Raw genomic sequence first — 23,177 nt, forward strand, 5'->3', positions numbered from 1 at the left:
AACAATTTGCAAATTCATCTGGAATAACAAAAAACCCAGGATAGCTAAAACTATCCTCAACAATAAAAGGACTTCAGGGGGAATCGCTATCCCTGAACTCAAGCAGTATTACAGAGCAATTGTGATAAAAACTGCATGGTATTGGTACAGAGACAGACAGATAGACCAATGGAATAGAATTGAAGACCCAGAAATGAACCCACACACCTATGGTCACTTGATTTTTGACAAAGGAGCCAAAACCATCCAATGGAAAAAAGATAGCATTTTCAGCAAATGGTGCTGGTTCAACTGGAGGTCAACATGTAGAAGAATGCAGATCAATCCATGCTTATCACCCTGTACAAAGCTGAAGTCCAAGTGGATCAAGGACCTCCACATCAAACCAGACACCTCAAACTAATAGAAGAAAAACTAGGAAGCATCTGGAACACATGGGCACTGGAAAAAATTTCTGAACAAAAACACCAATGGCTTATGCTCTAAGATCAAGAATCGACAAATGGGATCTCATAAAACTACAAAGCTTCTGTAAGGCAAAGGACACTGTGGTCAGGACAAACGGCAACCAACAGATTGGGAAAAGATCTTTACCAATCCTACAACAGATAGAGGCCTTATATCCAAAATATACAAAGAACTCAAAAAGTTAGACCGAAGGGAGACAAATAACCCTATTAAAAAATGGGGTTCAGAGCTAAACAAAGAATTCACAGCTGAGGAATGCTGAATGGCTGAGAAACACCTAAAGAAATGTTCAACATCTTTAGTCATCAGGGAAATGCAAATCAAAACAACCCTGAGATTTCACCTCACACCAGTGAGAATGGCTAAGATCAAAAACTCAGGTGACAGCAAATGCTGGCGAGGATGCGGAGAAAGAGGAACACTCCTCCATTGTTGGTGGGGTTGCAGACTGGTACAACCATTCTGGAAATCAGTCTGGAGGTTTCTCAGAAAATTGGACATTGAACTGCCTGAGGATCCAGCTATACCTCTCTTGGGCATATACCCAAAAGATGCCCCAACATATAAAAAAGACACGTGCTCCACTATGTTCATCGCAGCCTTATTTATAATAGGCAGAAGCTGGAAAGAACCCAGATGACCTTCAACAGAGGAATGGATACAGAAAATGTGGTACATCTACACAATGGAATATTACTCAGCTATCAAAAACAACGAGTTTATGAAATTCGTAGGCAAATGGTTGGAACTGGAAAATATCATCCTGAGTGAGCTAACCCAATCACAGAAAGACATACATGGTATGCACTCACTGATAAGTGGCTATTAGCCCAAATGCTTGAATTACCCTAGTTGCCTAGAACAAATGAAACTCAAGACGGATGATCAAAATGTGAAGGCTTCACTCCTTCTTTAAAAGGGGAACAAGAATACCCTTGGCAGGGAAGAGAGAGGCAAAGATTATAACAGAGACTGAAGGAACACCCATTCAGAGCCTGCCCCACATGTGGCCCATACATATAGAGCCACCCAATTAGAGAAGATGGATGAAGCAAAGAAGTGCAGACCGACAGGAGCCGGATGTAGATCGAGCCTGAGAGACACAGCCAGAATACAGCAAAGACAGAGGCGAATGCCAGCAGGAAACCACTGAACTGAGAACGGGACCCCCGTTGAAGGAATCAGAGAATGAACTGGAAGAGCTTGAAGGGGCTTGAGACCCCATATGTACAACAATGCCAAGCAACCAGAGCTTCCAGGGACTAAGCCACTACCTAAAGACTATACATGGACTGACCCTGGACTCTGACCTCGTAGGTAGCAATGAATATCCTAGTAAGAGCACCAGTGGAAGGGGAAGCCCTGGGTCCTGCTAAGACTGAACCCCCCAGTGAACTAGACTGTCGGGGGGAGGGCGGCAATGGGGGGAGGGTGGGGAGGGGAACACCCATAAGGAAGGGGGGGAGGGAAGGGGATGTTTGCCCGGAAACCGGGAAAGGGAATAACACTCGAAATGTACATAAGAAATACTCAAGTTAATAAAAAAAAAAATTACATGACTTTTTAAGCATCTGCTCTAGTTAAACTTCACATGTCCTTTTTTCTAGGCTGCCTCCAGATAAACATGTTTGTTTTTAGAAAAACAACTTTTCATGTGTCTGCTTTAGTAAAAACATCCTATAAGACAGTTTTTAGAAAAACATCATTTCATATAACTGAGTCTCTAAAGAAACCAGATATTTTTACTTCAGACATTTCTCCCTAGGTTGTAATAAATTTCCCTTTATTAAAGATAACTGGAGCAGTAAGACAAGAGAAAGAAAAGGGATATAGTAGGAAAAGAAATCAAACTTCTCGTTAGCAAATGATTGATAACACACACAAGAGAGACAATGTTTTCAGCAAGAAGCTCCTAGACCTAGTAAATTCTTTCAGCAAAGTGACAAAATATGAAGTTAACATATAGAATTTCCATTCACAATATTTGCAAAAATAACTTGTAGTAAACTTAGCCAAGAAGATGAAAAACTTATACATTGAAACTTTAAAACTCTCAAGAACAAAACTGAGAGGGACCCTAGAGTGTGGAAAGAACAGTTCACTGGGAAGTATTAATGCTGTGAAAATGACCATCCAGATAGAAGCAATTTACAGAGTCAGTGTAATAATGATCAAAATCCCTATGCCTTTCTTCACAGAAATATTTTTTAAAATTTTTAATATTTATTTGGAAGCCACAAACACTGTTGATACCTAAAGCAATCAAGCAAAAGCAATAATGTTGTGAGGCAGTGTCATGTCCAACCTGAAGCTATGCTACAGAGATGAACTAGTAAAAATGGTATGGTTCTGGCACAAAGGAAGAGATATAGATAAATAGAATAGAACAGGTAACATAAAGTCCACACAATTACAACCACCTGGATTTGGCAAAGATGCCAAAACTACACATTAGAGAACAAACATTTTCAACAATTGTATTAAAAAAAGCTAGATATCTATTTCTAAAAGAATTCAACTAGATACTTTTAATCACCTTGAATGAAAATTAACTTCAAGTGAAGCAAAGACTCCAATATAAAGCCTGAAATTCTGAAATTGGTAGAAGAAAAGGTAATGAAAGCATGCTACAAAATAGAAACATAGGCAAGGACTTTCTAAAATGCATTGTAGTGACTCAGGAAATGAGACAAAAGTTTGATAAATTGGACCCCATAAAAGAAAAAGAACAACTTATATAGAGAGAATGAAGTGGCCAATCAAGCCTACAGAATGACCGAAAAATCTCTGTCAGCTATATATCAGATAAAGGATTAATATCTAGAATAGACAATGAATTTAAAAATTAACTATTTAAATAAGAAACTCAATAAAATTGGTTTATGAAACTGAATAGAGTCTTCTCAAAAGAAGAAAGAGAAACATGTAATGAACATTTTTTTTAAAACAAGCCAACAGAGAAATGCAAATTAAGAGTACTTTGAGATTCACACTCACCCCTGTCGAAATGGCTATAGTCAAGAACTCAAATCTCAACAAATCATGGTGAGGACCTGTGCAAAGATGAACTCTTATTCGCTCTTGGAATGGGGGTTGACAGGAATAGATGCTATGTCAACCAGTGTAGAAGCTTCTCAAAAAGCCATCTGATCCAGCTGTAGGATTCTTAGGTATATATGCACAGAATATATTCTTACATGCAACCATGTTGATTGTCAATCAGTTTACAGTAGGTAGGAAAGGAATTCAGCCTAGTGTCTATCAGATAATAGAAATGTGGTACAACTACACAACAAAATTTTATTCAGCTTTAAAAAAAAATGAAGTTATCAAACTTGTGGACAAATAGCTGAATGGGGAAATTATTGCAGAGTGGTATACCTTAGGGTAGGAAAATGTTGCATATTCTTTCTTGTATGTGGATTCTAGCTTTGGCTTTTAGACTTACGTGTTTGACCTGCACTACATGTAGATGGTAGGAAACTTAGAAAGATGGTCATTAGGGAGGAATGCTTTAGGAAAACAGATGGTAGGCTATAGGTTATGTGTATGTGGAGGGAGGAACTTAAAGGGCAGACAATTTTCTTTTTATTGATATTTTTTATTTACATTTCAAATGTTATCCCCTTTCCCCAACCCAACCACCCACCCCTTCCCACCTACCCGCCATGACATTCTCCTACATTGGGGGAAGGGAGGGGTTCTAGACTTGGCAGGACCAAGGGCTTCCCCTCCCTTTGGTGTCCAACAAGGCCATCCTCTGCTACATATGCAGCTGGAGCCATGGGTCTGTCCATGTGTATTATTTGGATGGTGGTTTAGTTCCTGGGAGCTCTGATTGGTTGGTATTGTGCTCTTATGGGGTTGTAAACCTCTTTGGTTCCTTTAATCCTTTCTCTAACTTCTCCAATGGGGACCCCATTCTCAGTTCAATGGTTGGCTGTGAGCATTCACCTCTGTATTTATCATGCACAGCTTCTTAGTAGACAGCTATATTAGGCTCCTGTCAGCATGCATTTCTTGGCATTAGCAATATTGTCTGGGTTTGGTGGCTGTATGTATATGGGCTGGATCCCCAGGTGGGACAGGCTCTTTATGACCATTCTTTCAGTCTCTGCTCCAAACTTAGTCTCCATATTTCCTCCTCTGAATATTTTTATTCCTCCTTTTAAGAAGAACTGACACATCCACACTTTGGTCATCCTTCTTCTTGAGCTTCATGTGGTCTTGGGTAATACAAGATTTTGGGCTAATTATCCAATTATTAGTGAGTGCATACCATGTGTGTTTTTCCATGATTGGGTTACCTCATTCAGGATGATATTTTCTAGTTCATTGCATTTGCATATGAATTTCATAAAGTCATTATTTTTGATAGCTGAGTAATATTCCATTGTGTAGATGTACCATATTTTCTGTATCTATTCCTCTGTTGAAGGGCATCTGGGTTCTTTCCAGTTTTTGGCTATTATAAATAAGGTTGCTATGAGCAAAGTGGAGGATGTGTCCTTGTTATATATTGTAGCATATTTGGGAATATGCCCAGTAGAGGTATGGCTGGGTCCTCAGGTAGTACTATGTCCAATTTTCTGAGAATGTCCAGAATGATATTCAGAGTGGTGGTATCTGCTTGCAATCCCACCAACAGTCGAGGAGCGTTCCTCTTTTTGAACATCCTTGTCAGCATCTGCTGTCACCTGATTTTTTTTTTTTTTTAGCTTAGCTATTCTGACTGGTGTGAGGTGGAATCTCAGGGTTGTTTTGATTTGCATTTCCCTGATGACTAAGGATGTTGATCATTTCTTTAGGTACTTCTCAGCCATTTGATATTCCTCAGCTGAGAATTCTTTGTTTAGCTCTGTACCCCATTTTTTTTTATTAACTTGAGTATTTCTTATATACATTTCAAGTGTTATTCCCTTTCCCAGTTTCGGGCAAACATCCCCTAATCCCTCCCCCTTCCCTTCTTTATGGGTGTTCCCTCCCCATCTTCCCCCCATTGCTGCCCCTCCCCCAACAATCTAGTTCACTGGGGTTCAGTCTTAGCAGGACCCAGGGCTTCCCTTCCACTGGTGCTCTTACTAGGATATTCATTGCTACCTATGAGGTCAGAGTCCAGGGTCAGTCCATGTATAGTCTTTAGGTAGTGGCTTAGTCCCTGGAAGCTCTGGTTGCTTGGCATTGTTGTACATATGGGGTCTCGAGCCCCTTCAAGCTCTTCAGTTCTTTCTCTGATTCCTTCAACGGGGTCCTATTCTCAGTTCAGTGGTTTGCTGCTGGCATTCGCCTCTGTGTTTGCTGTATTCTGGCTGTGTCTCTCAGGAGAGATCTACATCCGGCTCCTGTCGGCCTGCACTTCTTTGCTTCATCCATCTTGTCTAATTGGATGGCTGTATATGTATGGGCCACATGTGGGGCAGGCTCTGAATGGGTGTTCCTTCTGTGTCTGTTTTAATCTTTGCCTCTCTATTCCCTGCCAAGGGTATTCTTGTTCCCCTTTTAAAGAAGGAGTGAAGCCTTCACATTTTGATCATCCGTCTTGAGTTTCATTTGTTCTAGGCATCTAGGGTAATTCAAGCATTTGGGCTAATAGCCACTTATCAATGAGTGCATACCATGTGTGACTTTCTGTGATTGGGTTACCTCACTCAGGATGATATTTTCCAGTTCCAAACATTTGCCTACGAATTTCATAAAGTCATTGTTTTTGATAGCTGAGTAATATTCCATTGTGTAGATGTACCACATTTTCTGTATCCATTCCCATGTTGAAGGGCATCTGGGTTCTTTCCAGCTTCTGGCTATTATAAATAAGGCTGCTATGAACATAGTGGAGCACGTGTCTTTTTTATATGTTGGGGCATCTTGTGGGTATATGTCCAAGAGAGGTATAGCTGGATCCTCAGGCAGTTCAATGTCCAATTTTCTGAGGAACCTCCAGACTGATTTCCAGAATGGTTGTACCTACCAGTCTGCAATCCCACCAACAATGGAGGAGTGTTCCTCTTTCTCCGCATCCTTGCCAGCATCTGCTGTCACCTGAGTTTTTGATCTTAGCCATTCTCACTGGTGTGAGGTAAAATCTCAGGGTTGTTTTGATTTGCATTTCCCTTATGACTAAAGATGTTGAATATTTCTTTAGGTGTTTCTCATCCATTCGGCATTCCTCAGCTGTGAATTCTTTGTTTAGCTCTGATCCCCATTTTTTAATAGGGTTATTTGTCTCCCTGCGGTCTAACTTCTTGAGTTCTTGGTAAAGATCTTTTCCCAATCTGTTGGTTGCCGTTTTTGTCCTAACCACAGTGTCCTTTGCCTTACAGAAGCTTTGCAGTTTTATGAGATCCCATTTGTCGATTCTTGATCTTAGAGCATAAGCCATTGGTGTTTTGTTCAGGAAATTTTTTCCAGTGCCCATGTGTTCCAGATGCTTCCCTAGTTTTTCTTCTATTAGTTTGAGTGTATCTGGTTTGATGTGGAGGTCCTTGATCCACTTGGACTTAGCTTTTGCACCCCATTTTTTAATAGGGTTATTTGACTCTCTGGAATCTAACTTTTTGAGTTCTTTGTATATTTTGCATATTAACCCTCTATCAGATATAGGATTGGTAAATATCTTTTCCTAGTATGTTGCTTGCCTTTTTATCCTAATGACAGTGTCCTTTGCCTTATAGAAGATTTGCAACTTTATGAGATCCCATTTGTCCATTCATGATCTTAGAGCATAACCCAGTGGTGTTCTGTTCAGGAAATTTTCCCCCGTGCTCATGTGTTTGAGGCTCTTCCCCACTTTTTCTTCTGTTTGTTTGAGTGTATCTGGTTTTATGTGGAGGTCCTTGATCCACTTGTACTTGAGCTTTGTACATGGTGATAGGATAGAAACATTTAACAGAGATGGAAATGGGGAGATTGGAGAGGGAAGCTTAAGTGAAATAAAAGATTTATAAAATAGACATATGTAATTCTACTGTTTTGGAAGTCAATTAACTACAAGTTAAATAAAGGAGTTAAAGCAGTGATATCCAAAATAGCTAAGTGCAAGATCATACATGGCTAAGCCAAATTCCCATTGCTAGGTGCACGAAAATTCCCTGTGAGTTTCCTGTTTGGGAAACTCCAGAATTCCCTGTAGAATAGGGTTCTTGTCATTCATCTTGACGGTGTACTAGAACTGAATAATAAAATACCATTGTGGAAGACATAACACATTTTCTTGTTGCAGAATATAGAGAAAACAGTCTGGTATTGAGATGGAGGCTTCCTTCCTACCGGCTAGTTTTCAATTCAACAGTGAGTGCTGCTCAGGCTGTTGAGGGAGAAAAGACATTGACTGCCTTACCTAGCTATAAACTATCTGAACTCTAACACAAACTTCCAGGCAGAATGTTTCACAGCAACAGTTGTCACAAAACCGTTGAAGAGTAATCAATAGCTCTGTGACTGATTCTGAGGCCTTCTCTATGAGAGCAAATTCCAGTCTGATACTGCGAATTGGATGCAAAAATGTGGCTGAGAAGGTCATGACTCTAGGGCAGAATGTACTGTCAAATTGACGAGTCCGGGAAAGGGAATAACACTCGAAATGTAAATAAGAAATACTCAAATTAATAAAAAAAATTGACATGGAGTCAAACTACCTTCTAAATGCTTCTGTTTATTTCCTAAGATAGATGCTACCACTACAGAAAAGATTCTATTTGCAAAGAATAGTAATGAGTACAGATGCTCATGGCTGCTCAAGATTCTAAAGGTAAGGAAGAAATCAGTGCTCAGCCTTTTAGCAGGGCATTTATATGTCTACCTCTAAGGAAAGATTATGGAAGAGAGGTGAAAGGAATGTAAGAAGGGAAGATGATCAAAAGAGCTGTGAGATGCTCTTTTCTGGCCATGATGCTGCCTTGACATAAGCTTGCAGGAGTTGAAGTTGTTTGTGCTGTGCCTTCATGGAGTGTACCTGTTAGCAGTAAATCATGAACAGGAGAGGAGCTCATGAAACCCTTCTCCTTCTGGATGGTCTATTGGCAACTGATGATATCCCCTAGAATTGATTTGTTATTTCTTTATACACAGTACCTTGGATGGCTCCTTTTAAAATCAGTAGGTCACAAAGTCATGGATTTGTGAAGGTGACTTATAGTGATGAGATGGGGTCAATGAAAGTGAGTGAGATACAGAAAAGCTGAATGATCAGCATGTACTTTATACACATGAAATTGTCAAATTATTCATTTAATAGAAAAGAATCTTTCCTGCTATTTTAACTTCCAATCTTTATCTTCCAATCGAAAGGGCAAGCTTTCTTTGGTGACTGGACATTTATGTTAAAACCATTAAAATGAAAATATCGAGAACAGACATTTCTTTGAGTAAGAGGAAATGAACCAGATTGTGATTGGGTTTGAAGTTTATATTATTTCCAGGGATAAGAAGACTCTGATGAGTAGAAATTGATTGGCCTGCAGATCTTCTTGTCAATTCCTCACATGCGTGAGTTATGAAGTCTCATTTTGACAGTAGAAAATGAATTCACTATGCTGTCTTGATTGCTTTCCCACAATGCTGCCCCCATGGCTCCCATCCAGCGATTGTTGTGGCAGGAGTATGAGTGTGGTTGACTGCATGATGGGTTGCCCATACCCCATGAGGGCGAGCAACCTGAGAAGAGAAAGGCTAATCAAGAAGGGAATATTTCTTATTACTCCAGTAGTCAAAGGCACAATTTCAGGTGGGGAGCTTTATCCATAAAGATATGATAGCTTTGACTTGATATACCCAACATTAAGTAAGCAAGGGTAAGCATTTCTATGATCATTTCCTTGAAAACTAGAATTTAGGGTACAGTTATTTCTCCCTCATGGAAGCCACTGAGAACACCTATAAGAAGTTTTTGGCCTCAAGCCCATTATACAATGTAGGACAGAAATAATTTCCAGAACTGGGGCCATTTGGTGGTCACTAAAGCAACACTTGAAAATTATCTCGATTTGTAGTTGAAAATACCAGAGAAAGTAGGACTTATTTGCCCTGAATAACGGACCATTATTCACACACTCAGACATGTAAAGGGTTTGGGCTCAGCAGGAACTAGGAATGTCTCTGAAGAAAAAGGGCAGATTGATTTGATTACCAAATAAATTTTATGCTCACTGATTTGGGGAGTTTGGTTGTTTTGATATATCTGGTATCAGTTTCAATATTTTATATATCCAAAATAATAAAGAAAATGGGAATTCATTGTGTTTGGACATTTTTGTTGTACAATTAGTGTCCCTTTTACTCCCCTGTTGAGTAAAGTGAAGAGTATTGATTTGTTTTTTTTGTGATAGGAAATTGATTGTTGATACAAGAAAATGTTGAATGCATGGATTCGTGTGTGTGTGTGTGTGTGTGTGTGTGTGTGTGTGTGTGTGTGTGTGTGTGTGTATTTATCCAGGTCTCCTTAATGATGGGAGAACATCTCCTTTCAGGAATCTAGAATCTTAGTATAAGGGAATCAGTTAGGAACATATAATTTGATATAATTTGTGAGATACTTCATGTAAACTTAACTGTGCACTTTTTTTTATTCTTTACACATTACAGTTTCTTTTAGATTAAAATGAATTATTTATTTGCCAGAAACAAGTGCTAAATTTATTGTTTCGTTGACTTGCTGTTTTTCAACTACTTGCATGTATATATATGTTTGTGTTTCTGAGGGACTAGGAGTGAGCTAGATTTCCAGAAAGGCAGACAGTTAGGGAGAGGGACTATAATAAAGATGGTAAACTTCTAAGGTGACTGGTTGCTTCCTCACTCTCTTACCTGGAACAAAATTCAGCTAAGATTTTTTTCTACCAAATGATCTCTTTTTGCCGACTGCTCTCACAAGTCTAAGTCTAGTTCAGGATGTGTTTACTTCAAACTTGTGGACATATCAGATACCCTTTCATTGTTAAAACTGACCATCTTTAAATTCGTGGTTAGAAACCCCTGAAGGACCCCTAAAACTACCTTAAAATCAGGTCTCAGGTTTCTGATTCTCTTCTGTACTTTGCAAAAAGTCTTTTCGTATATGTGACTTGGGGATTGTGTGTGTGTGTGTGTGTGTGTGTGTGTGTGTGTGTGTGTGTGTGTGTGTGTGTGTTTATGTGTGTGTGTTTCCTCACCTCCAGATAAAAGGCTCTCTTTATCATCTCCTTCTGAATGCTGATGTCTGAGATTTCCCTTGCTGTTACTGTTTGGGGTTTGAGATTTTTCATGTCTTTAATTTCATTAACATGTAGAGAAAACATACCCAATCAAGACCCCTAAATGGCAACATTTCTAACTATGCAAATATTTATATGAAGCTATGATTTCTTTTTTCCACAAAGTATACAAATTGCTATGGATATACTAAGCCTTTTAAGAAAAGTTGCACAGATGTAATTTTAAAGGCAGGGCAAGTATTAGGTTGTATTAAGAGCACATAAACTATCAGACACATGCTGATGGGTGCAGTGAACCTAAAGGTAGAAATAGATATACCCTAGGTATTTGAACAGGAGCTACCTGGAGTGTCATAACATAGAGTTGCCTTACCCTTGGTACAAAACACCCTTGTATTTTGAGTGAACTGGGCATGGGATATGGGGGAAGAAGAATCACAGACAACTTCTTAGACATTGGTCTGAACTCCTGTAGCATTTGTGAATGACATTTACTGAGATGCAGCAAGCAAGAAGCAAATAACTTAGTGGTTAAAAAAAATCTTTGTCAACTATACATGAACTGACCCTGGGCTCCAACCACATAAGTAGCAATGAATAGCCTAGTAAGGGCACCAGTGGAAGGGGAAGCCCTTGGTCCTGCCAAGACTGAACCCCCAGTGAACGTGATTGTTGCGGGGAGAGCGGTAATGGGAGGATGATGGGGAGGGGAACACCCATATAGAAGGGATGGGGGAGAGGTTAGGGGGATGTTTGCCTGGAAACTGGGAAACAATTGAAATATAAATAAGAAATACCCAATTTAATAAAGATGGAGAAAAGAAAAAATCTTTGTCGTTGATGTATTAAATATGTGTGAAACTCATAAGTCTGTGCTGGTAATATTAATCTGGATTTCAGTATAGAGAGAAGGAGTTTACATTCAAAGTTGCTTTCATTTACATTTTACTTAAAGCTATAAAAGTGATCATGGTCATGTAAATAGAGAAATGAAACAAAATAATGTAGAACCCGTCTGAGTATTGTATAAAAAGAAAGGTGATGATAAACACAAGGATGAATAGTTGGCCATTCTAATAATTAATGTTTAATGTTCAGGTTGGAGAAAACATACCATCAAAACAAGCTGAGAGGGGAAAGAAAACATGGTATAAACATACTGGGACACTGAACGTTCCTAAAGAGGAGTGAAAAGAAAGTTTAAGAAGTAGTTGTCAACTGTGAATATTGAAAGAGAGGGGAAGGGGAGGGAGAGCTAAAGAGATATAGAGACAGACAGACACTGAACACACACACATACAGAGAGAGAGAGAGAGAGAGAGAGAGAGAGAGAGAGAGAGAGAGAGAATGAAAGAGTATAGATTGAGAGCCAGCCATAGGTCATAAAATACCATTAACTAGTCTTACAATATGGCAATTGTAGTTAGCCAAGATAAGAGTGCTGGCTTGGTGGTGATTCAGCCTGGCTAGAGGTGTCCTGCTTAGCTTTGGAAGCCAGTGGTCAGATTAACATTAACAAGGAACAAGGAATCTTACCACACAAAATAGGCTGGGAAGGAAGAGAACTCTGTGGTTCAAAGGTCTCTGCCTTAAGTGTCAGACAATTTACTTGTCCTCCAAGGGTCTGAATTGTTCTGTGAGGGAAGCTGAAAGGAGAAAAGACAGGGCATGAGTAGATGTGCGGATGATTCTGAAACCTAATCTTATTTCCATTTTCTCAATTAATTAAAAGGTGAGACTATCAGCTACAGGAGAAAACAGTATTGGGGCTTTGAGGAGAGAAATGTGATGTAGTCTGATTAGGAAAAGAGAACTCATTTATTACCAGAATGGAGGAGAACTGCTAGGCATAGTTTCAGAGGTTGTAGTCAGTGTTCAAGGCAATGAAAATTCTAGATTCTTCCACATGACACTTTTGACTTTAAAAAAAACTACTAATGTTGTTATATCTAAGTGAATGAAATTAGAGAAATAACTTCAGGCAAAATATAAAAAAATGATGTTGCGAGAAATAGAAGTATATATACTGACTAGTTTCGTGTGTCAACTTGACACAAGCTGGAGTTATCACAGAGAAGGGAGCCTCCCTGAAGGAAATGCTTCCATGAGATTCAGCTGTAAGGCATTTTCTCAATTAGTGATCAAGGGAATAGGGCCTAGCCAACTGTGGGTGGTGCCATCCCTAGGATGGTAGTCTAGGGTTCTATAAGAAATCAAGCTGAGCAATCCAGGGGAAGCAAGCCAGAAAGCATCACCCATCCATGGCTTCTGCAAAAGCTCCTGCCTCCAATGCCCTGTGTTAGTTCCTGACCTGCTTTCCTTTGGGGATGAACAACAATGTATAAGTAGAAACTGAATAAACCCTTTCCTTCTCAACTTGCTTCTTAGTAATGATTTTTGTGCAGGAATAGAAACACTAAGTATATTTACTGAGATATGCATATTTATTTTCCAAGTAAATATATTTCCAAGTAAATATGTTTATCTAGAAAGTGAATATATTTCCATAACACTTCTTTTAAATACATAAAGATTAAACCTAACAATAAAGCATTTTTTTCTTTCCAACTACTTTTAAGAAAGCAAGGATGTTCTGTTTCATACAGTCTGAGGGATGATAGTTACTGAGCAAGCAGGAAATTCAGGTAGGTTAGAGAGTGCTGTGTCACTCTGGTGAAAACAGAAACATGCAGATCTCATTCTCTGTGGACATGAGAAAATCTATGGCAGGAGCATCTCGTCAATATTCAGACTCCTCCCTTGAGGATCTTCTCAAGAAACGTGGTTTGATTGGAATGTGGTTTGAGGGAGAGCCAGAGCCTCAGCAAGTAGTCATAGTTAGTAGATTCACATTGTTCTTGAATGTGTTTCTCACCAATGCCCAGAATCTTCTTCATTCTTCAGCCCATGATTCATGCATGCATTTTGTTTGTGTGTGTGTGTGTGTGTGTGTGTGTGTGTGTGTGTGTGTGTGTGTGTGTGTGTGCGTGCGGGCATGTAAGTGCTAAGGTATGTGTCAGTAGAAGCTGGGGAAAGCATCAAATGTTTTATTTCCTTATGTTTTGTCTGAAGTTTGTAGTTTCAGCTGTGACGTCTGGCCAGTCTGTTTCCTACCCCCAATACTGGGATTACAAGTCTTCCTCACTATATCCTGTGCTGGGGCTAGGAGGTTTGGTTCTCATGCTTTCACAAGTACCCTTACCTACTGAGCCTTCTTTACAACTTCAGCCCACACTCTTTATTGTCTTCTTGCTTCTACTCATACTATGTCACAGAAGATAATCACATTAGAAATCCCAGTGGCAGTCACAAACATACTATCTCATTGCTGTTCTAGATAAATAAGAAACACAATTTCTTTCTACATCACTTTGTTTAGTTAAAATAACCAGCATTTATTCCACTCTTTCTGGTAAAGAGCACTTTCAAATATTTGTTATATGATTCTTAAGTTAACTCCATTAAAAATAAGTACTTTTTATTATACTATATAAAGTATAATACTTTATATACGTATATAAAGTCATAATGAAATGTATCATTTTGTATAATAATATAGGTTGTTTAAAAAAATAAGAGAAGGTCTAAAAAGACAGTTTAACTATAAAGTGCTTTACAAACCTTGGCCAGTGGCATATGATTATGATATGAGCTCTGGGAAGGCAGACATACACAGATTCCTTGCTAGCCAGCCAACCTAACCTACTCTCTAGCTTCAGGTTGAAGTGAATGATTGTGCCATAAACAAACAAGATGGATTCCTACCAAGGGCCATGATCTGAGGTTCATCTCTGGCCTCTACATCTATGCAATACATGTGTATGCATGCAAACAAATATTTACCTGCACTCACACAAACTTGCACATAATTTAAAAAATTATAAAAATTGATAGTACTCTTATTGATGAAGTTCAGAAAGATTTGAAAATTTGTCTGTGTTAGCATATCTGGGAAAGAGGCAGAAAGAGAATGAGGAAATCGGTTTTCATGTTTTCCAATTGCTTGCTGATTAGCACATGATGAAATAACACCAAGTCAGTACGTGAAATCCTGAACCAACATGACACTTTGCTGGATGGGAGATTATTCAGTCAAGTTTTATGCTTAGTTAATAAATGATAAAATTAAGCCATCTTTGGGAGAGACTCTGCCCAAATCTCTCCTCCTGCATGTGTGACAACTGAGTCTCAGAAAAACCAAGAACTGTTCAAGGCTATTCGGCTTCTTAATGGGATTATAACTAGTAATATGTCTCTTGACAGTTATCTCAATGTGTTTTTTATTCTGTCTGTAAAATTTAACCACAAAGCCACCAAATCTGAGAGCCGCAAAGGGGCTGAGAGACTGAGTTTCAAAGTTTTCATGTCAAAAAAAAAGAGGAAATTCAGATCTAGAAAGTTCAATTGTTTCAGAAATGTTATATAGTGAGTGTTAGTAGGAAATCAGAGTGGGACTGTGTCTGCCTCAGGTTTCAGCTGTGGCACCATAAATGACAGTATATCGTAACAGGTTGGGTGGACATGCCCAGTTCCATTTACTGATGTTTTACCGAATCGAATGAAGCACAGTCTTGGAATAGAGTGGTTGCTCAGTGGTTAGAGTGCTTGCTGTGCCAGTGTGAGGTCAGTTTAGGTTCTTAGAACCTATGCCAATGCTTTATGGGTATGTCATGCTGCCTGCAATAAACCTCTCAAAGACAGGATCCCTAAAGCAAGCTGGGTAGGGAGACTTGCCAGATTGGTGATGTCTGGTTGGATTGAGAAAATCTCAATAAATAAATAAATAAAATAATAAATATAAGTATATAATATAATAATATAAATATATAATGTAAAAATAAATATAAATAAATAAATTCTAAATAAATGCATAGTGGAAGAATTATTGCGGAAAATTCCTGATATCAGTATTAGGTATACACCCACACCTGTCCACCTACATGAAAATATACATAAGAACACGTGAAATAAAAAAAAAGTGGGGAGCCATGCACTATTTTGCCTGATTAGGAACAAGAAGCAGCCGTTCCATTTGAGAAAGCGAGAAATTGAAAAGGTGAAATCTCTGTAGTAAGTTCTTACACTGGTTTGAACTTCCAGGTGATGGGGGATGTGAGACATTCACATTGAGCTCTGTGAGGAGGCCCACAAGAGCGCAGTTTACATCCTCTGTACTAGAATGCAAGGTGAAGATCCTCGTCAGTCAACAGTGCAAACACTGTCCTTTTGTCCTATGGAAACACTGAGCTGAACCAATCTCCATTGTTTTCTGTTTTTATTTTTTCTGACTTGCTTACAGGTATTTTTATGTAGTATCAGAACATAGACTAAGATGATGTGTTTATTCTGATTTCTTTACACAGTCTTATCTATGTTCTAGGATGCCTTGAATGCACTCCAGTGTTTGAAGAATATATCTGAAATATATCTGAGAATGGACAGAAGCAATGCTATAGTTTGTAGCTTCATTATCTATTAAGCTCAAATAAAAAAAAACGAGAAAATATTACATGAGGATAATTACATGGGAAAATAACTTAGGTAATATTGAAAAGCATTAGCATGTGCATGTATGTGTATATGTTTCTCTCTCTCTCTTCTCTCTCTCTCTCTCTCTTTTCTCTCTCTCTCTCTCTCTCTTTCTCTGTCTGTCTCTGTGTGAGTGTATGTTCCTGTGTGTGTTTCTCTCTCCTTCCCTCTGTGAGTATGTGTGTGTATGTTTTTCTTTCTCTTTGTGTGTATGTATGTGTGTATATGTTTCTCTCTTCTCTCTCTCTCTCTGTGTATGTATGTATGTATGTATGTATGTATGTATATATTTATGTGTGAAGGTGCATGTATGTATGGCATGTATGTATGTGGAAGCCAGGTATCCTACTCTATTCTCCTGAGCCAAGTTCTCTCATTGAACCCGGAGCTTGCTGCTTTTAGGCAAGTGTGCCACCAGTAAGTTCAAATAGTCTGACAGTCTGGTGACCTAGCTGTTTTCAGTGCTGAGGTTACAGGCATGATTAGCCATGTCAGACTTCTGTGAATTCTCGAGATCTAAACTTTGCACCTCATTCTTGTTGAAGTGCTTTTGCCTTCTGAGTCATCTACCCAGAACTATTGAAGATTTTCCTTCATTAATTTTAAAAAATAACCTCATCGAATAGGTCTCCATTGGATATTTTGTGTTTTCTGAAGAAGCAGATGAATGAAATTACTTGTGGCAGAGAGTTAGCAGCGTTAGAAAGCAGGAACAAGTGCAGACACTCATGACAGCTGGAAAGAAAGCCAGCCTTGTGGATAGCTAGCAAAGAAGCCCATGAACAATTGGCTGTGTGTCAAACTGACCACCAGGCCCATCCTGACTCTATGGCAAGGGGAGTGAGATGTAAATGCAGGTCAGCAGAGTCATTTAACTTTGATCAATCCGTATCTACAATGCATGTCCATGCTAGCAGTCAGGAAAAGAATGCTTTGAGCTAGCCGGCCTGTTTCTAAGGCCATGAAGCTTGCAATAAATCTTGTCCTTTTCACCTCAGAAGGATCAAGAGGGACAGCGGGAGCCCTGGCTTTTCTCTACCACAAGTGGCTCTAACATATGCTCAGAGACATCATCCTTGACTTGCATCTGCATAACTGGTCTGCAGCACCAGCAGGGCTTCCTCCAGGGTTCGTGTAAAGTTACAGCACTTTTTTGAACAGGGAGGCATAGATGTCTGAAAGAAGTGACTTCCGGAACAAGTCAAGTGTTGCCAGTCAGTTCTTTTTCACACTATGGGGTGTAGAAGATGTGGTTATAACTGCAGGCTTTTATTCTTAGGCTAATGTTAGCATGCTAATAACACTGGTTACATTACTGTCACATTCCAAAAATCATATATTGATATATTAGTGATAAAATTAGACAAAAGATATTTCAAAATATCATTGAGAAGGGCAATGATGGTGTTGTTGGATTTGTGTTAAGTAAGGAACACCCCCCCCTTTTTTTTACATCAACCATAAGATATCCTGCTGTATGAGACTTTAAGTCTAAAAACCAAAGGGGGAGGTGTCTAAGATACTTCAATAATTAGTGATTTTAGCTTTTGGTGGCATTTTCCAAAACCCCTTGATTATATTTTGAAAAAATATGTATAACCTTTAATAATTTAGTCACTATAAGTATTTGCCTAGCTTATTTACTAGTGCATTGATGTATATCCCACATTGTTTACATAACAAGCCATTTCAGATTTTTCTGTATTAAACTGTATAACTCTATTGAACATAAGAGTCATTTTGGCTGTCTTCAGCAAAATGGCTCAACATCCTATGTATACATCTGAGTAAACACCAACTCTGGGAACGCACAGAGCCTATTGAGAGACAGAAACTACTCATCTGTCCTACAGAAATGTGATCATTCCTCCAAAAGTTATATTCAATCATGTGTTGACTGACTTATTAAGTAGCAATAATTAATTTTATTAATAACTATACTTGATTTTATCATTTATAGAGTTTATAAAGTTTCTTTATCTATTCAGTTTTCCAAATGTACATGCTGTCTGAAAAACCCTTAGTCTGTCTAGGGTCTACAATGTGAGAGAATCAAGAAGATGGTGGAGATTGCTATGCCACCATGGTAACTCACCATAACCTTATGGGAATCTTTGCCTCAAAGCCACCATTATTTTCATGACAACACGAAGAAAGGAGAAACTGGGAAAGAATTTCTGTTGCCCCACTTTTCAGCAATAGCACTATGGCCCTCTAGAGCAAGCATCTGAGGAAGAAACTGTAGGTTAGTGCTTATGTCTTTTTTTTTTAATTAATTAACATCTTAAAGTTTTTTTATCGGATGTTTTATGTATTTACATTTCAAATGTTATTCCCTTTCCTGGTCCCCCCTTCCCCACTCACCCTCCCTGCTTCTATGAGGATGCTTCCACTCCCACCTACCCACTCCCACATAATCCTGACATTCCCCTACACTGGAGAAAGGAGCCTTCACTGACCAAGGGCCTCTCCTACTATTGATGTCAGACAAGGCCATCCTCTGCTACATTTGGGGCTGGAGCCATGGATCTCTCCATGTGTACTCTTTGGTGGTTTAGTTCCTTGGAACTCTGCGGGGTCTGGTTGGTTGATATTTTTGTTCTTCCTATGGGGTTGTTTCATGCAGCTTTTAGTCTGCTCTATATACTGTAAATCCAGTTGAGGTATGCATGTCAGGGTATAGTTGTGGTCTGCATCTTCCACTTCCTCCCTCTCAGGGTATTCAGAAGAGGAGTTCTGCAGGATCCAAGTCTGGCTGGGAGTGAGTGAAGAAGGCATCATCTGCTGGTCTACAATGAAACAGCTCTCTTCAACAATCTTAACTTGTGCATATGCCCTTATTCAGAGTGAGCTTGTATACATAGTATTATTCCTGGTGCAAAAGTGCTATATAGGAACTTTGGAGAGTGGGAAGGAATTTTCAGGGTGATTCATTGGCTGAAGTACTGTGAATGCCTCATTTGCATGGAAAGGCATTCCAGGAATCCCAGGTACTTGCTATGTGGGTTTTTATTGGGCAAAGAGGAAATTGAACTTATAGGTCTGCCAAGGACTACTTGACTTTACTCAGGTAGATTGTATGGGGGCTCAGAACCGCAGACAAATTCACAGAAGGAGAAACCCTGCTGGAAGCCTTTGGTCCTGCCAAGACTGAACCCCCAGTGAACGTGATTGTTGGGGGGAGAATGGGGTAGGGAACACCCATAGAGAAGGGGGGGAGGGCTAGGGGGATGTTGGCCCAGAAACCGGGAAAGGGAATAACAATCGAAATGTAAATAAGAAATACCCAAGTAAATAAGATGAAAAAAACAAAAAAAGAAGAAGAAGAAAAAAAGTAAGTGGGAAAAAAAAGAGAGTCCTTTATTTTTTGCACCAGGCTCAGAGGACCTATTCAGTCATGGTAAACTGTGACCTTAATTAGCAGGGTTTCCCTACATCTAGTAGTGGCTTCAATAAAATTATATGAAATTAAATTGAACTTATTTGAACCTCTGATGTTCATAAGAGAAGATCTAGATAGAATTTCCACTTGTGACCATCATATTCTGGTTTCATTCATTACGCAGTCTTCTGAGCAGTCACCAAGTACTCAGGACTGCCTGAGTAATTTGACTAGAACTGCTCAAAACTCATTAACCTCGATGAAAATTCAACTTAAGCTTTGGAAAACCTCTAAGAGCCAAGAGAATATGTTTGCAGGTGATCAAAAAGCGATTAAGCAAACCTGTGGGGTTCCTGGTAGGGCCTGGTCTAAAGATGAAACTTCCCATCCAGTACATATTTTTTTAAGCCATAAATATATGGATTAAAATTCTTTAAGTCCAGGCTGTGGTCTGAGAACAGATTTGTCTCCAGGCTTCATTATATGAATCAAATATCCAAGAGAGTAGACAACTTTTCCAGGCTAGTCTACAGGTTCCCCCAAATGCATAAATATCATGTAATAATCAATATCTATTTTCAGGAAGTTGCCTCCAGGTCTCCCCACGGAGACACTGCTTACCTCACTTTTCATCCCTCCCCTTTCCACATGCTATCCCCACCACGGCATCTGCTTCCTGCTTCTGGTTCTTACAAATCTTACTTGCCATGTCTGTACTATATGCCTCTCACATGTGTTTTCTGATAATGACATTTCCAAAATTTACACTCAAATCAATCACATCTCTTCTGTGAGGATATTACACACTGTACCTCCTCCATAAATAAAACTTTAACTATCATCTTTACTTGTGTGTTTGGGAGGAAGCATGGGCAAATTGTATTTTGTTGCTTTTGTACCTATCAGCACTAGCTGTTTATTACCAGATCATTTCCTGAAAGGCAGAACTCGTTGCTTATATCATGTTTACATATAGATTAATGATTTTATTAGTTATTTTTATCAGTGATTTATTGATTTGTTTAATAAATTCCTTAAAAGAGATAGGCAAAAGATTATTTTTATACAGTCCTCAATTTTACTTTTTAAAAGTGAGTAGAAAACAATTCTAAGCAAACTTCTTCAAGTTCAGTAGATGTTGTCTGCTATTCCATTGTGGTTTGTTAGCTAGTGACTCTCATCTGAGAAGCAAGGACATTTACTACAACATTGAAGGAAATATGGTTTCCTTCTCATTCAGAAGATTGTCTTCAAGTTAGTTATATAGGATCTGACCATTCATTTTTTTTTTACTTGTACATTATGTGCTTAGAGTATTTACTAATCCTTGAGGTATCCATCAAAGGTTACACAGATAGCATATCTTTGTTAGCTCACCAGTGACTATGCTGTATATTTAAGATCCCAGTACAGATGTGATCTTTTCTCATGGTGAACTTGCAAGCACACAAAACATATCCTAGGTTGTCACACCTCACTCAACAGAAACAGTCACCAGAAGTGGAACTAGAGATGCAGAAAAACAAGCTTAGTGCTACTGAAGAGTTTCCACAATGATAGATTTTGATGAATGAGTTCTTTGCCCTTATTTTGGCAGGTATTGCTGTTTACATGCTGTGTTTGAAGGCCTGAATGATACTTCCATAATGGTGTCAGTTGTGCTAAGTTCTGGGGGCCTATTAAGGTCTAGGAGTCTATAACACTAATGCAACTAATTTTCTATTAGAGTAATTGTGAATAGCATGTGTACAATGTATGTAATTATGCATGCATGTAAAACTAATGAGTTGGCATAAATAAGATTTTTCCTGCATAATCAACATTGGAAAATAATTTATGTTTAAAGCACACTAACTCAGGAAGCAATATGCCATATGTCTTGTATCAAAAAGTGACTATTTCACTGAGTCCAGCTTTAAAGTATTTTCCAGCTTATTTTTTAATATAATAAGTAGAATGCAAGGACAATGATATACTCTTATATAATCTTCCAGAGGTTGTGATCAGGAATATGAAAATATAATCAATATTGTGAATGCTTTAGGAAAACACTAGGAGTACATATATGAAAGTTATAGGTAGCCATGGACACTAAATATCATATTTATTTGAAAATGTAATGACAGTTTGACATGATGAAATGAGTATTTCATGACTATTATCAATGATATGAATGTTTATTTATTCTTTCATGTTTACACATTCTGGAGTATCTTAGAAACTGAAGGACATAATCTAAATAGTTTATCAGGGAAAGCTGGCTCAATTACTTTATTTCATGAGAAAAAGAGAAAACTACTTATATTTAATGACTGGCATTAGCTTTTAGGAATGAACTGAGTCCTTTTCTGAGCCTTTTAAGCACCTACCATATTTGTATCCATGCAGAGCTGATGAACAGACAGGACTGGCCAGAACTTCTTTAAAAGAAAACAGGAGAGATCTCCTGAGAGACACAGCCAGAATATGGCAAATACATAGGCGAATGCCAGCAGCAAACCACTGAACTAAGAACGGGATCCCTGTTGAAGGAATCAGAGAAAGGACTGAAAGAGCTTGAAGGGGCTTGAGACCCCATATGAACAACAATGCCAACCAACCAGCGCTTCCAGGGACTAAGCCACTACCCAAAGACTATACATGGACTGACCTTAGGCTCCAACTGCATAGGTAGCAATGAATAGCCTAGTAAGGGCACCAGTGGAAAGGGAAGTCCTTGGTCCTGCCAAGACTGAACCCCCAGTGAACGTGATTGTTGGGCGGTAATGGGAGGAGGATGGGGAGGGGAACACCCATAGAGAAGGGGAGGGAAGAGGTTAGGGGGATGTTTGCCTGGAAACTGGGAAAGGTAATAACAATTGAAATGTAAATAAGAAATACCCAATTTAATAAAGATGAAGAGAAAAAAAGAAGACAGGAAACCACTGGGTTATTCTTTCCCCTTGGAAACAGGGTAACTGGAGTATTTACAGTATCATGTGGCTAACTTTAGAGCATCAGCTGCTGCCTTCAGAGTTTCTCAAGGTGCTCAGATTACAGGGAAACAATTTGATCCCTTTGCTCTCTCACCAAACCTGTCCCTATCTTCTCAGATGAAAACATCATATCGGGATTTGATAGAGTACATTAACAAAAAACTGCACAAAATAGACAGCTATTTTAATTTTGTCATGTACATAAGAACTTATACATAATCTGTATTTTAAGTAAACTATTAATATAAACTGTGTCATTTGTCTAAAGAGTGCCTTTTGCCACAACTCAGAAGCTCTTTAATGATCAATTTATTTATATCCAAAGGATACTAAGACATTTTGACATATGCTATCTTTCCTACAGAAAATGAAGGATATAACTCTCTTACCTAGAGCTGTGGTTGTCACAAATGGCTTTCTGTACAATCTGTAGCTCCTTTATGTGTGAGAAGTCAGGTATTCCATTTAGGCGTACTTTCTCAGTGGATGATCTTTTCATAAAAAGATGGCTTGCTTTTATTATTTAGACAGTTCATTTAAGTTTGTGCATAATACATAATGCAGGTTACCAGGGAATCCTCTTTAGCTTACTGCCATCTAATACTCGCAAATCAATTAGCACAGAATATTGTATAT

The sequence above is a fragment of the Rattus rattus genome, chromosome 4 (genome assembly GCF_011064425.1).
Source record: "Rattus rattus isolate New Zealand chromosome 4, Rrattus_CSIRO_v1, whole genome shotgun sequence".
In the NCBI taxonomy this organism is placed as follows: Eukaryota; Metazoa; Chordata; class Mammalia; order Rodentia; family Muridae; genus Rattus; species Rattus rattus.